This window comes from Schistocerca gregaria, chromosome X, assembly GCF_023897955.1.
Source record: "Schistocerca gregaria isolate iqSchGreg1 chromosome X, iqSchGreg1.2, whole genome shotgun sequence".
NCBI classification, from domain to species: Eukaryota; Metazoa; Arthropoda; class Insecta; order Orthoptera; family Acrididae; genus Schistocerca; species Schistocerca gregaria.
The window spans coordinates 342,459,117-342,474,126 of record NC_064931.1 but is presented as its reverse complement, the minus strand read 5'-3'; positions in this window follow the sequence as shown (position 1 = coordinate 342,474,126).

Sequence of the window (15,010 nt, the reverse complement as noted above, 5' to 3'; positions counted from 1 at the left end):
GCATTCTGGAAAGCGTCATGATGTCTGAAGAACTGTGCCTTCTTAACTCTGGTGCTCCAACTCATTTCTGTACTGCTTCCGGATCGTCATCGGCTATTGACCTTTCCTTTTGCTCTCCAGCACTCGCGGATTCTGCTCTGTGGGAGGCTGCAGCTGACCTCCATTCTAGTGACCACTTCCCCCTCTGGATTCGCCTCCTGGAGGAGGAGGAGGAGATTAGTGTTTAACGTCCCGTCGACAACGAGGTCATTAGAGACGGAGCGCAAGCTCGGGTGAGGGAAGGATGGGGAAGGAAATCGGCCGTGCCCTTTCAAAGGAACCATCCCGGCATTTGCCTTAAGCGATTTTAGGGAAATCACGGAAAACCTAAATCAGGATGGCCGGAGACGGGATTGAACCGTCGTCCTCCCGAATGCGAGTCCAGTGTGCTAACCACTGCGCCACCTCGCTCGGTTTCGCCTCCTGGATGAGGCTGTGGCATTACCAGTGCCGCCCCGGTGGCACCTTTGCAGAGCTGACTGGACACTTTTCAGCCAACTGGCTGTTTTGGAACACCGTGCCAGCGTCCACGAATGGGTAGACCATGTTGCAGCCGTGATCTCCCATGCTGCTGAATTGTCAATCCCACGGTCATCCGGTCATCCCAAGAGGCGTCCTGTCCCTTGGTGGACCACTGAGTGCCGCTCAGCCATCCGAGCCCGCCGTGCAGCTCTGCGCCGCTTCAAGTGCCGTCCCTCAGCCGACAATCTTGCGGCCTTTCGGGTGGCAAGGGCCAGAGCGCGGCGAGTGATTAAAGAGAGCAAACAACGGTCATGACAATCGTTCTTGAATTCCATCTCTCGCTCCACTAGTTCTACGAAAGTATGGGAAGCCATCAGGAGGATTTCCGGGAAACTCAGCCAGCTCCCTGTCACGGCATTGCTGCATCAGGGATGTCTCCTCACGGTGCCGAGAGACATTGCCCAGACACTGGCCATGCATTTTGCGGAATCTACCGCCACTATTAACTGTGATCCAGATTTCTGCCGCTACCGCACTGCCATCGAAAGGGGTCACTTGGACTTCCGGTCTCTAAATTCTGAACCCTATAACTGCCCCTTCACAATGTGGGAACTGGATTCTGCGCTGTCTGTGGCTCATGATACTGCGCCTGGTCATGATCAAATCCGGTACAGCATGCTGCGGCACCTGTTGCTGCCATCCAAGGAAGTTCTCCTGAACTGTTTCAATATGATATGGTTATCCGGCACGTACCCTGACTCGTGGAGAGAGGCGATTTTGATTCCCCTCCTCAAACCAGGGAAGGACCGAACGCATCCCAGTAGTTATCGGAGTATTGCTTTGACGAGCTGTGTTGGGAAGACGTTGGAACGCATGGTCAACCGCCGCCTAGTTTGGCTGCTCGACACCAGGCAGCTCCTTAGCCCCTCTCAGTGTGGCTTTCGGAGATGTGGTTCCACTATAGACAACTTGACCCTGCTTGAGGCCGCCATCCAGCAGACCTTTCTACGCAACCAGCATTGTCTAGGGGTCTTCTTTGACATTAATAAGGCGTATGACACTACTTGGCGCCGCCTTATCCTCAATCAACTCCATGAGTGGGGCTTTCGTGGCCGTCTCCCCATCTTCATTCGGTCCTTTCTTTCTCACCGCCTCTTTCAGTATCGGGTTGGTAATGTGCTATCGGATTTGTACGTGCAGGAGAATGGTGTTCCTCAGGGCAGCGTTTTAAGTGTCACCCTCTTTGCCGTCGCTATTAACAGTATCACGTCCACTATCCGAAGTCCTGCCCAATGCTCCTTGTTTGTGGACGATTTTGCTGTTTTCTGTTCTTCCTCCAGTCTTGTCACTGCTAGTCGCCAGTTGCAGCTTACGATAAAGCGCTTAGAGGCATGGACTGCAAAGACGGGTTTTACCTTTTCTGCAGACAAATCTGTGTGTGTTCATTTTAATCGTTCTCGGCGTCCTTTTACCTCCCCTGAATTGCGTCTGAGGGACACCGTTCTTCCTTTTAGAGACACTGTGAGGTTCCTGGGCCTCACTTTTGATTCCAAGTTGTCGTGGTTACCTCACCTTAAAGACCTCAAGGTGCGGGCCCTGAAGGCACTGAATATTTTGAAGTGTCTGAGCCATCGGTCCTGGGGAGCAGATCGGGCGCGTCTGCTGCAGTTTTATAGGGCTTTCGTCCGATCGCGTCTTGACTATGCTTGCCCTGTGTATGGGTCAGCAAGGCCTTCGTATCTAAAGATCCTTGACGCAGTACACCATGAGGGTATCAGGCTGGCCACTGGTGCCTTCCGTACCAGTCCCATCCCCAGCCTGTGTGCTGAGGCAGGGGAACCGCCGCTCGCCATCCGGCGGAAACTCCTCATGGTGCGACGGGTGTGTCATTTCCTTGCCTGTCCTACCTCCCCTGCGTACCCTACCGTTGCCCGACCGCCTATGGAACGTCTCTTTTCCAGTCGTCCCAGGGCAACAAGACCATTTGGGATTCGTGCCAAGCATTTGCTTGAGTCCCTTGGTGTGGAGCGTGTGGCCCCCCAACGACAAGGTTTTACTCACCTGCCTCCCTGGTTGCTCCAGAGGCCCAGCATCCTTCTAGACTTGTCGGAGAACCGGAGGAACTGCACTCCGGCGTATGTTTTTACCTCCTTATTTTACGATATTTTAAACCAGCATCCGGACCATGTACCTGTATTCACAGATGGCTCTAAACAGGGGGACTCTGTTGGTTGTGCTGTTGTTTTCCCTGATCGAGTCGTTAAGTTACGGCTTCCTGCGGCGTTTACCATCCTCGATGCCGAATTGTTTGCAATCTTGCGGGCATTGAAGCAGATGAGATGTGTTACCAGTCTTAAGTTCCTCATCTTTTCTGACTCCCTGAGTGCCCTTCAGACCATGCAACACTTGTACCCAGCGGATACGGTCGTCCAGAACATCCATGATGCCCTACTCCACCTGCAACGGCAGGGGAAGGAGGTTTCTTTCTGCTGGGTGCCGGGGCACGTGGGTATTAGGGGAAACGAACTGGCGGATGTGGCTGTCAAAGATGCATGTTCCCTCCCTCACGTTGTTGAATGTGCCGTCCCCCTCCATGCTGTAACCTCCCTTTTGCGTTTTCGTGTTATGCATCAATGGGAAGAGGAGTGGTTGGCAGTTTCTGACAATAAGCTGCGTCTGGTAAAGGCCACTACGCGACCATGGCGTACGTCCTACCAGTCATACAGACGGGATGAGGTTCTCCTCACTCGCCTCCGCATTGGACACAGTCCCTTCACGCATGTTTTTTACTCCGGCGGGAGGACCCCCCAATCTGCAGTGCTTGTGGTGTCCAGATTACTGTCCGCCACATTTTACTTGACCGTCTTTTATTCTCTGACCAGAGGGCGGTGGTTTCTTTGCCACCGGATTTGCCCTCTATGTTGCAAGACGACGCAGCGACTGTGGTTAAGGTCTTACGGTTTTGTGTCCTGTCCAATCTGTTGCCTCGGATTTTAGGGAGAAGGTTTTAATGTGCTGCTGGGTGACTGGCTCACCCAGGTTTTAGGTAAGAGGTCCGCCAGTCACGATTCCCTCCTTGTTTCCCTTCGGTATCTGTTCTCTTTTCCTTGTGTTTCCTTTCCTTTTTTAGTGTGTTTCTTCTCCTCTTGTTTTGCCTCTGTATGTGCGCATTTGGAACTGCGTCAGGCCTGTGTCTTTTAGCCGTTCTCCTTGTTCGGCGTCCGTCTTCGTCCCTTCACCGCTTGTGTTCCTGTTTCTATGCGTTTGGGCGCTGATGACCACGCTGTTTAGCGCCCGTAAACCTCAAACTTACACACACACACAACAACAGTGATTACGGCTGTATCGTCAGCCTCTGTGGGGCCGCCCTTGCCGCCCACACCTGGCCTCCTACACTACCCAGTTGATGACCTGGCTGACCAAACATACCGTCTAGCGACGATTAACATCAACAACATACGTGCTCGACATAAACTAGCGATGCTACAGGATCTACTCAACGCAGCAGACATCGACATTGGGCTCCTTCAAGAGGTGTATGTCGCCGACTTCAAGGGACCCTATGGCTACTAGACTTGGGTCTCACATGTGTCTGCCAATGGCAGTGGTGTGGCGATCCTCCTCCGCGAAGGTATATCCGCAGAAGACGTCGAGTATCTCGAGTATCTCCCTGACGCCAGAGGCATGGCTCTTACTATCCAAGGAGTCAAACTTATTAACATCTATGCACCGTCAGGATCTGGTCGGCGTCGCGAACGATCCACCTTTTTCGCTCATACAATCACGCCCCTCTTTATAGGCCGTCAGGACGCCTTGATAATGGGAGGGGACTTCAACTGTAGCCAAGCACCTAAGGATCAGTTACCACATCATTCTCCCTGCGCAGAACATACGACAATTATAAATAATCTTCAATTGGTGGACTCGTGGGAACATGTTTGTGGCGATCGGCCCGGATTTACTCACTACAACAGCCATTCCTCCAGCCGCATCGACCGGATTTACATCTCGCGCTCCATAGCTGTGGGGACAAGACGTGCCGAAGTTTGGCCCACAGCTTTTTCTGACCACGAGGCCTACATCTGCGCTATTACCCTCGGCCGCCAGAAGATATGGCACAGCCGTGGTCCTTGGAAGTTGAACGTCTTACGCCGCCGATACAGATCTAGCAATATTGTACGCCCTCGTCTTGGAACCACTCCTCTGCGGCCTCCGACAACGCCTGACTGGGATGTCCCTTGGTGGACACACTTTTTGCTGCACTGCCTATGCGGATGATCTGGTACTCCTTCTTCGCAATAATGACGATGTTCGTGCAGCACTGGCGTGGGTGGCGACCTACGGCGCGGCATCCGGGAGCCATCTCAATCTCCACCAATCACACGCTCTGTCTATAGGCAGAGGCCTACCCGACGAGAGCGTAGCACCGCTACGAATTAGTGACACAATCCGCTGTCTTGGCATTGATTTCACATCTGAAATGAAGCGTTCAACAGCCCTTAACTACAGATGTTTATTGAATCAGATGAGAGCAGGACTAAGTGACCACCTTCTGAGACATCTAGACCTCCTGCAACGGACACGATATCCTAACGTCTATTTGGCGTCACGTATCCCCCATTTTGCACAGATACTCTCCATACCACCTACCCCGGCTCACCGCGTGTTGGCGGTTTTGGGATCCTTTGTTAATACGGGCATGTTATTTAAGATTCGTTACGAGTCCCTAACCCTCCCGAGGAGCAGAGGGGGTTTAGGCCTTTGTCATTTTCAGAACAGAGCGAAGGCCCTGTTCGTCAGCTGTCACCTGCAACTGTGGCCACGAAGTCCGACGTGCCTCACAAGTCTCTTACTGGAAGCCTTACGATCAATCTCACTCGCACCCCCTGTGATGATATCGGACATCCCAGCACCTTTCTTCTACATTAGCCAATTCTTCCTTGAATTGAGCTACATCCGCGCTGCACTACTACCCACACGCTTGATGATGACGAGGGCGATATATGCTGCCATGCAAATGAACATGACGCCGAATGTGATTGAAAGCAAACACCCCAATACAAAGTGGCGCGCTGTGTGGCAGGCAGTGAATGCCACCACCCTTGATACTGACGTGCAGTCTGCATGGTACGTAACTGTTAATGGGAAACAGTTGTGCAAGTCCCGCCTACATCACATCCACCTCGCTGATTCCCCCTTGTGTGCCACATGTCAAGTGATTGACACGGATGAACATCGTTTCGAATGCGGGTCGGCAAAGGACGTTTGGTATTTGGTGCGTCAGATATTGGCTTTTCTCACACGCACGACTCCCGACAGGATAACTACCCGATCACTTCTTTTCCCCGATAAGATTTATTTCCCAAGAGCAAAAGCGAACTCTGTGACGTGGATCAGGGGCCACGCTGTTCACTACCTTTTCGGTAATGGCGAAAAGACAGTACCCGATTTTTGGTATTACCTCAACGAACGACATTGTGCGATCGTCAAGAACCTAAATATAGGCAATATTTTTCTAATTTCCTTAGGAGCGCATTCCACAATCCGCCTCGCAGCTGGATTATCGATGACATGAGAAGATAACCATAGCACCCCTTCCCAGTTCCTTTTTTTATGAGATTGAACAAACAACGGAAACAACACAGCAACGAGAAGACAGTCATCGAAAAATTCGCAGCGGGCTATAATATGGAGCATCCTTTGTCGTAACGGGACGACTTCCTATTATTCTGTTTATGTAGCCGAAGAGGAACGGCCTTCCTTTTATCCATTTTCCTTTTTTCATTAAAAAAAACCGACTGGAAACATGTTGCCTAGTCGGACGAAACTCGTTTCAAATTGTATCGAGTATGCAGACCACCTCATTTTTTATTTATTTACACGTCATGTTCCGTAGGACCAAATTCAGGAGCAAATCTCCAAGGTCGTGGAACGTGGCAGTACATGTAATTACAACATAAAAGTAATAACAGATAAAAAATAAGATGCTTATGAACCCGAAAAAACTCAGTCCTTGAGTTTATGTAAACGCAATCAGCAATTCAACAGGAATCAGATTAGTATTTCAAGGAACTCCGCGACAGAATGGAAGGAGTGATCCATGAGGAAACTCTTCAGATTCGATTTTAAAGCTCGTGGATTATACGAAAAGAAACATGAAAACGATGATATCACAATTAGGAGATACGTTGTTGTTGTTGTTGTTGTCTTCAGTCCTGAGACTGGTTTGATGCAGCTCTCCATGCTACTCTATCCTGTGCAAGCTTCTTCATCTCCCAGTACCTACTGCAACCTACATGCTTCTGAATCTGCTTAGTGTATTCATCTCTTGGTCTCCCTCTACGAATTTTACCCTCCACGCTGCCCTCCAATACTAAATTGGTGATCCCTTGATGCCTCAGAACATGTCCTACCAACCGATCCCTTCTTCTAGTCAAGTTGTGCCACAAACTTCTCTTCTCCCCAATCCTATTCAATACTTCCTCATTAGTTATGTGATCTACCAATCTAATCTTCAGCATTCTTCTGTAGCACCACATTTCGAAAGCTTCTATTCTCTTCTTGTCCAAACTATTTATCGTCCATGTTTCACTTCCATACATGGCTATACTCCATACAAATACTTTCAGAAATGACTTCCTGACACTTAAATCTATACTCGATGTTAACAAATTTCTCTTCTTCAGAAACTCTTTCCTTGTCATCGCCAGTCTACATTTTATATTCTCTCTACTTCGACCATCATCAGTTATTTTGCTCCCCAAATAGCAAAACTCTTTTACTACTTTAAGTGTCTCATTTCCTAATCTAATTCCCTCAGCATCACCCGACTTAATTCGACTACATTCCATTATCCTCGTTTTGCTTATGTTGATGTTCATCTTATATCCTCCTTTCAAGACACTGTCCATTCCGTTCAACTGCTCTTCCAAGTCCTTTGCTGTCTCTGACAAAATAACCATGTCATCGGCGAACCTCAAAGTTTTTATTTCTTGTCCATGGATTTTAATACCTACTCCGAATTTTTCTTTTGTTTCCTTTACTGCTTGCTCAATATACAGATTGAATAGCATCGGGGAGAGGCTACAACCCTGTCTTACTTCCTTCCCAACCACTGCTCCCTTTTCATGTCCCTCGATTCTTATGACCGCCATCTGGTTTCTGTACAAATTGCAAATAGCCTTTCGCTCCCGGTATTTTACCCCTGCCACCTACAGAATTTGAAAGAGAGTATTCCAGTCAACATTGTCAAAAGCTTTCTCTAAGTCTACAAATGGTAGAAACGTAGGTTTGCCTTTTCTTAATCTTTCTTCTAAGATAAGTCGTAAGGTCAGTATTGCCTCACGTGTTCCAGTATTTCTACGAATCCAAACTGATCTTCCCCGAGGTCGGCTTCTACTAGTTTTTCCATTCGTCTGTAAAGAATTTGCGTTAGTATTTTGCAGCTGTGACTTATTAAACTGATAGTTCGGTAATTTTCACATCTGTCAACACCTGCTTTCTCTGGGATTGGAATTATTATATTCTTCTTGAAGTCTGAGGGTATTTCGCCTGTTTCATACATCTTGCTCACCAGATGGTAGAGTTTTGTCAGGACTGGCTCTCCTTAGGCCGTCAGTAGTTCCAATAGAATGTTGTCTACTCCGGGGGCCTTGTTTCCACTCAGGTCTTTGAGTGCACTGTCAAACTCTTCACGCAGTATCGTCTCCCATTTCATCTTTATCTACATCCTCTTCCATTACCATAATATTGTCCTCAAGTACATCGCCCTTGTATAAACCTTCTATATACTCCTTCCACCTTTCTGCTTTCCCTTCTTTGCTTAGAACTGGGTTTCCATCTGAGCTCTTGATTTTCATACAAGTGGCTCTCTTTTCTCCAAACGTCTCTTTAATTTTCCTGTAGGCAGTATCTATCTTAGCCCTAGTGAGGTAAGCCTCTACATCCTTACATTTGTCCTCTAGCCATCCCTGCTTAGTCATTGTGCACTTCCTTTCGATCTCATTTCTGAGACGTTTGTATTCCTTTTTGCGTACTTCATTTACTGCATTTTTATATTTTCTCCTTTCATGAATTAAATTCAATATTTCTTCTGTTCTCCAAGGATTTCTACTAGCCCTCGTCTTTTTACCTACTTTATCCTCTGCTGCCTTCACTACTTCATCCCTGAGAGCCACCCATTCTTCTTCTACTGTATTTCTTTCCCCCTTTTCTGTCAATTGTTCCCTTATGCTCTCCCTGAAACTCTGTACAACCTCTGGTTCTTTCAGTTTCTCCAGGTCCCATCTCCTTAAATTCCCACCTTTTTGCAGTTTCTTCAGTTTTAACTTACAGGTCATAACCAATAGATTGTGGACAGAGTCCCCATCTGCCCCTGGAAATGTCCTACAATTTAAAACCTGGTTCCTAAATCTCTGTCTTACCATTATATAATCTATCTGATACCTTTTAGTATCTCCAGGGTTCTTCCATGTATACAACCTTCTTTCATGATTCTTAAACCAAGTGTTAGCTATGATTAAGTTGTGCTCTGTGCAAAATTCTACAAGGCGGCTTCCTCTTTCATTTCCTAGCCCCAATCCATATTCACCTACTACGTTTACTTCTCTCCCTTTTCCTACACTCGAATTCCAGTCACCCATGACTATTAAATCTTCGTCCCCCTTCTCTATATGAATAATTTCTTTTATTTCATCATACATTTCTTCAATTTCTTCGTCATCTGCAGAGCTAGTTGGCATATAAACTTGTACTACTGTAGTAGGTGTGGGCTTCGTATTTATCTTGGCCACAATAATGGGTTCACTATGCTGTTTGTGGTAGCTTACCTGCATTCCTATTTTCCAATTCATTATTAAACCTACTCCTGCATTACCCCCATTTGATTTTGTGTTTATAACCCTATAGTCACCTGACCAGAAGTCTTGTTCCTCCTGCCACCGCACTTCACTAATTCCCACTACATCTAACTTTAACCTATCCATTTCCCTTTTTAAATTTTCTAACCTACCTGCCCGATTAAGGGATCTGACATCCCACGCTCCGATCCGTAGAACGCCAGTTTTCTTTCTCCTGATAACGGCATCCTCTTGAGTAGTCCCCGCCCGGAGATCCGAATGGGGGACTATTTTACCTCCGGAATATTTTACCGAAGAGGACTCCATCATCATTTAATCATACAGTAAAGCTGCATGCCCTCGGGAAAAATTACGGCCGTAGTTTCCCCTTGCTTTCAGCCGTTCGCAGTACCAGCACAGCAAGGCCGTTTTGGTTATTGTTACAAGGCCAGATCAGTCAATCATCCAGACTGTTGCCCTTGCAACTACTGAAAAGGCTGCTGCCCCTCTTCAGGAACCACACGTTTGTCTGGCCTCTCAACAGATACCCCTCCGTTGTGGTTGTACCTACGGTACGGCTATCTGTATCGCTGAGGCACGCAAGCCTCCCTAGCAACGGCAAGGTCCATGGTTCATGGGGGAGGGGAGGGGGAGGGGGGGGGGAGCAGATACGTTATACGTCGTTATTGCAACTTGTGTATGGAAAACCCCAAACGAGATAGAAAAGCGCTGTACTGTATGAGCGCTAATGACGAATAAAGTCATCAGACACTTTGATTGTTACCCTCTTCGCCTTTGTTGAAGAGTCAAATGAAATGTTCTCAGTTTGTAGCCGATTTTATGTTTTTACTGCTCCTCCTTCAGGCGTGAAATCACAATTCGTCACCTTAGAAGAAGCTCCAGAGACTGAAAGATTGGAGACTAAAGTCATACTTTACATTTATAGTTCATAAAACGATGTGTGTTCATTTTAATCGCGCCCATCATCACTTTAATGAACCACGTACACATTAAAAAAAACTATTTCATACTTCATTGATTCGGTATGATTGCTGGCTCTCATATTTCTTGAAAGGTTACCACACTTACTGAATCTTAAAATAAAATCATTGTACACTTTAGAGATTCTAACATGCCACAGTAGGAGGGTCTAGGATGCTGACAGGTCTTGTCTACCGCATTTTTACAAACCATGCTTGACTACATTATGGGTGCACCACCTACGGCTTACCCTGACACCCTACCTGATAGTTCTGGAAGCTGTTCTCCATGCAGGCATTAAGCAGCAGCTCCTCCTCACCCTGCAAAACATAGAGAATATTCAGAGCCCACCATCGTTCACAGCCCTCCCCTACCCCTCCAAGTGCAGAAACTATTTCTCTGTCTCTCCCACACGTCAGTCAGAGATTCAGGTGATACAGTCCATGATAGACAATAATACAGTAAGCACTAATTTGTTATATACATAAAACATAAAGTAAGTATGTGTGTATATCCAGGATCCCCACCCAAACCATCCATATCAATTTTAGCCGAATTTGGAACAGAAAACACAGGTCACATGAGTATCAGCACTGTGGGGTTTATAACCCTTTAGTTCCATCAGGAATGGAGACACAGGGAAAAAAGCGTTTTTCCAGCCTCTGCCTATAGGCTGCACTACATAGCACTACATAGAAGTGGAAAAAGCTCGGATAAGGAAAGTATATCGATGGAAATCGGTCGCGCCGTTTCTAAAGGAACTGTCCTGTCAATTATCTTAATCTGTATAGGAGACCACAGGAAAACTAAATCATATGAGCCGTATGGGAGTTTGTACTCCGGTAAAAAACATTGCTCCATATTGCTAGTTCTGTTACACACACACAAACACATTCACACACACACACACACACACACACACACACACAAAGAGAGTGAGAGAGAGAGAGAGAGGGAGGGAGAGACAGAGAGATAGAGAGAGAGGGGCGGCGGGGGGGGGGGGGGGGCGACTGTACCTGTTGGTTCCAAAAGTCAGGTTCATGATCGAACTCAGATAAAACAGTGACTCACTTTAGAGTAAAAGCAGTCACACACGCGTCTGAGGTCCTTCTTACTGTAAATCTACCCTCTTTTGAGACTGTTATACACTGTCCAGTCACATTAACTCTCCCATCTATCAAAAGCCTGAATAACCACCTTTTGCAGACCGAGACGTGCAGAAAGAGGGTCATTGTTACTCTGGAAGGTACTGACAGGGATGTCGAGGCGCCGACTAAACTGCCCTGACCAGCTGCGCTAGGTTTCCCGGTTGAGGATCCATGGTGCGAGAAGTTCGATGGTGGTCCGACAGATTCCCAGTTGGGTTTAAATCAAGAGAGTTTGGTTGCCAAGGGAGTACGGTAAATTCACCCTGGTGCTCTTCGAACCACACACGTATACTGCGAACTGTGTGGTACGTTGCACTGTGCTGCTGGTAAATGCCAACGTGCAAAGGAAAAACAACCTGCATGTAGGAGTTGATATCGTCCCCAAGGATAGATGCGTAGCTGTGTTGACCCATAGTGCCTTTCAGAATGACGAGATTGCCCAGGGAATGGTTCAAATGGCTCTAAGCACTATGAGACTTAACATCTGAGGTCATCAGTCCCCTACACTTAGAACTACTTAAACTTATCTAACCTAAGAACATCAGACACGTCCATGACCGAGGCAGGATTCGAACCTGCGACCGTAGCAGCAGCGCGGTTGCGGACTGAAGCGCCTAGAACCTCTCGGCCACACCGGACGACGCCCAGGGAATGGCAAGAAAACATTCCCCAGATCCTAAAGTTACCTCCTCCGACCTGAACTCTGCCGACGGTAGTGTAGAATGTTTGTTTTCACACTTTCACGCCGTACACGCCAAAGGCTATCTCTCCGATCAAGCACAAAAAGTGATTCACCTCAAAAGGCCACCTGTACCAGCCAGTGCACGTCCAGCTGCAGTACTAGCGTGCAAATTCCATCCTTCTTCGCCGATGAACAGCAATCACTCCTTCTGCGGAGACCCATACGCAGCAATGTTCGCTGAACGGTCGTTGAGGAGCCACTGTTGGTAACCCCTTGGTTTATCTGGGCTGTACGTTGGTCAATAGTTGCACGTGTATTCACCCGTACACATCTTCACAGCGGTCGTTCATCGCTGTCATCAATGCTCCACGTTGCACCTGAGTTGCCTCGGCGCCGGTTTCGGATAATGCCTTTTTGCCACGCACGGTATAACGTAACCACGGCGGCACGCGAACATTTACAGACTTAGCCGTTTGGCCCGAAAGCCAATGATGGCGCCCTTTTGAACGTCAGATAAATCTTTTTGCGAATTACGACAACGACTGGGCCGCTCCGCCCTCCCCTCGCACCTGCCTTAAGCAATTCACGGAAATCACGGAGCACAGCACCGCCGTACTCGGTCATATGATTTTAATTCACTGACTTTGATATCTACAGGGTGTCTCCAGCCTTTAAAGTAAAAACAGTACAGTCAGTAGAGAATTCTGCACTGAAACAAGGAAAAAATGATAAAACAAAAAAAAAAATTGGAAAAGAATAGTCAAATGATTTTTGGAATCAATCGTACTTACAAGTAACTAAATCTATATTGGTAAAACTATACCTCACGCTGGTCAATCTGTACCTCACTCGTCCATTTCCTACTCTTTATTTAGCTATGAAAATCCGGACGAAAATCCAGTGTGTAATTCCTACATGGTCTTGTTTTCGCGCCAATCGAGCATTTGACCAAAATAAATAGTTCGAGCAGAACGTTGTGCTGAATTAGCAATACCTACATAATCAACTCTTAGGATCTTACATGTTGCCATTGCGCTCGAATGGTGCATGTCATGTGTTCATTTAAGATATGCGCTACATGTGTAGGAGAGCTGCACCGATAGAGGTGGGTCGTTATGCACGGGTAGAGGATGCACCATCTCATTTGTATATGAAAGTCCGTGACCAACAGGACAACTGATACCCTCATCATTAGATGAGTATAAGGTGGTGGTTGTTGGGATGTTTAAGGGGGACTAGATGACTATAAGCTGCCTAACTCATTGTACAACCGGCAAAATGAGATTTTGTCGTGAAGACAGTTATTGCTTTTGTATTTTGCAGTTAATATTTTTGTTGAAACAATGACAGAAAATGATTTGTATCATTAACCGTGATGGATCACCATTGGTCATCGCCAGAACGACTGAAAGCAGCGACATCTGCTCACCAAGTAATGCTTTGTCAGTTCGAGAACGGTGGCCCATTCAGGTTAACGATTTAAGTATTTTTCCGAGATTTCATCAAAAAATATCAAGTGTGCGGTTTAGGGGAACAAACTTTTCTATGTCCTTATAGTACAGTCTACATTGAAATTAGTGATTGCCACAGTAAACAGTTTCTATGAGCCTAAGTTGTTGCTGTAAGGTGCACGTTATGTATGTAAGTAAAAAGTTAGTATTGATTTCCGACGATTAGATCCTCATCTCAAAGTAATGAGTTTAATTTAGTGTATCATCTGTGTAATTCTGAGCTATATATGAGGGTTGGAACTTCAATAGTGGCAATTATTTATTTACAGCTCGTACAAAATAGATACGTTTTCAAAGTTTTACTGACCTTCAAAGTAGTCACCAGCATTGTGTGTAACCGGTTGCCAGGGATGCGGAAGCCGTAGGATTATCTTAGCAGTGCCAGTTGTGTTGACACTTCGAGCGGTTCAGTCTATTGTCCGACGAATTTGTAGCAGTTTTGGAGCGAATGCCGTGAAGTGTTTCCTTCAGTTTAGAAATCGAGTTGAACTCACGAGGCTTTAAGTCAAACAAATCAGTAACAGCTTGCACTGTACGTGCTTGAGCATTGTCCTGTAAAATGATGGCCAAGACCTGCAGAAAGTGTCATCACATATGTCAATAGGCTGGTCGCAGGTTGTGTTCCAAAAATGAACAGCATAGAGACAGAAGTGATGACACTTTCTGCAGGATCTGACCATCATTTTGCAGGACAATGCTCAGGCACGTACAGTGCAAGCTGTTAGTGATTTGTTTGACTGATGGGGCGGCTAAGTGCTATACCACCTACTGCACTCCCATGCCTTAAGGCCTCGTGAGTTCAACTCGGTTTCTAAACTGAAGGAAACAATTCACGGCATTCGCTTCAGAATTGCTACAAATTCATCGGGCAATAGACCGTGGCGCTCGAGGTGTCAACACAACTGGCACTGCTAAGAGTATCCTACGACTTCCACAGAGCTGGCAACGGGTGATACATAATGCTGGTGACTACTTTGAAGGCCAGTAAAACTTTTAAACACGTATCTATTTTGTACGAACTGTAAATAAATAGTTGCCACTATTAGAGTTCCAACCCTCGTATAATGTGCATGCCCTATCCTGTCACCGTTTGTCTGAATCTCATTGGCTTAACTCGTGCTTTTAGTTTCTCTTGAAAATGGCCAGGGATCTGGCAGCTGAAATACCGAATACGATTCCTGGAAAGATTTGTAAACAGAACGGGAAACAACTGGAACATTTTAATGCCATTTACACTCAAGTAAATCTTAAAATTATGTTCGAAGGCAATTCATGTAAAAATGTACTGTGTCGATGCTGATACGAATGAACTCTCCGAGCCGAAAGGAAGTCCATCATCAATGGGAAAAT